The following is a 1,689-nucleotide window of genomic DNA, read 5'->3' as shown; positions in this document are numbered from 1 at the left end:
AGTCAGAAGACATGATGAAAATCCTTTAATTTCACAACATATAAACAGATTTAACCATAGTTTCAATTGGGAAAATGTGACCATCCTAGACCAAGCCAATGCTAGAATTTCTAGAAGCTTGGCACTCTGCCAAATCAGCCATCAATAGACACATAGACATTAATATCTATAGATTATGCAAAAGAGACAATCAACAAGCGAAAAAAGCAACAAAAAGACCAAAACACTTCCCCACCAGCAATCAACAGTCAGATGAGTATAGATTAACTCCAAGATTAACATCAGACCAACCATCAAGTAAACAATACCCCAATCAAGAAACTGCCAAAGAAGCCAACAGCAAACAGCCCAACCAAAGAATCGCTATGGCCACCCCCACCAACACCGACAGACCGGGCCTCTTAGAATATAAACTGAGAGCAAACCCGACTCCTTATTAGCACTGATGATGTTACCTAGTTTGGGTAATGAAAAGTCTATAAGAAAACAATCAAGCTGAGAGAACACCAAGGACTCCTAGGTCAGTGGTTCTCAACCTGTGGGTCGGGACCCCATTTGGGGTCGATCGACCATTTCACGGGGGTCGCCAAGCAAGGCTGTCCGCCATTTTTTTTGTCCGCCATTTTTTCCCCTTTTCCGGTGGGTGCCTTACCTCCCTTGGGCTGGGCCAGCTGGTGGTCGGCCTGCTCCGTCTCTGCTGCTTGCCAGCTACGCCTCGGCCGGCACAGGGGGCGGAACAACGCATGTGCGGCGCTCCCGGGCAGGGAAAGTCCTCGACTTACGACCGGTTGGGTAGTCCTCGACTTACGACCGGTTTAGTCCTCGACTTACGACCGGTTGGGGTCGCGGCATTAAAAAGGTTGAGAACCACTGCACTAGAGAATTATCTTGCGTAGACTGGAGAATGGATCTTTCCAGGAAGAGCTGAAGAAACGGACGCTTTCCAGCTTCCACCAGTCCCTTCCAGCTGGGATTCTCTCCAGCTTTTCCAAAGCCTTCCAGACAGGACTAGGACACTTCTGACCTTACCCTAAACCCGAACCTTGCTTCTTAAAATTAAAATTATGCACTCTTCTATGCTACTAAGTCCGGCATTCTCCAATTGCTGCTCTGCACATGGTTTGGGAATTGAGTCCCCAGCCTTAGATGGGATGTTCAAAAAGGCTTTGGGTAAGAATGCCAACGATCATCTTTTATGTCAAAACACGCATCTCGTCAGAATAGAAACGGACAGCAAACCGCACTCCTGACTAGCTCTGATGATGCTACCTAGCTGGGTAATGAAACGTCTGCGAGAAAACAAGCAAGCTCAGAGAGCGCCAAGGACCCCTCGTGTCCAGCCAGAGCTACACACGTTCTCCTTGATTAGTAACCTACCTTCCGTGCAAATGACGCGCGGGCGAGTCAGAGGGGAACCGGCACCCGCCGCCGCGCTGCCTGCAGCACCCTGGACGGCGGGACTGGACGCCTCTGGCCAGGCACAGGCAGCTGCGATCAGGCCCGGCCAGCAGCCCAGGGCTGCCCCTCGGCGGGCGGCTGGGACTCCCCTTCCCCCTCCCTCATCTGCCTCCCTCCCCACCAAAGCCTCGGTCGCCGCGGGTGGCAACGAGGCTCCCTGCACGGCCTACCCCGCGTCCGGCCTCCCTCATCTTCCCCCCCCCCACCCCGACGCAGAACTCTCTCCGCTCT

This window comes from Protobothrops mucrosquamatus, unplaced genomic scaffold, assembly GCF_001527695.2.
Source record: "Protobothrops mucrosquamatus isolate PMUCROS unplaced genomic scaffold, P.Mucros_1.0 scaffold15980, whole genome shotgun sequence".
Taxonomy (NCBI): domain Eukaryota; kingdom Metazoa; phylum Chordata; class Lepidosauria; order Squamata; family Viperidae; genus Protobothrops; species Protobothrops mucrosquamatus.
The sequence above is the reverse complement of the archived record's forward strand: the minus strand, read 5'-3'. Positions refer to the sequence as shown.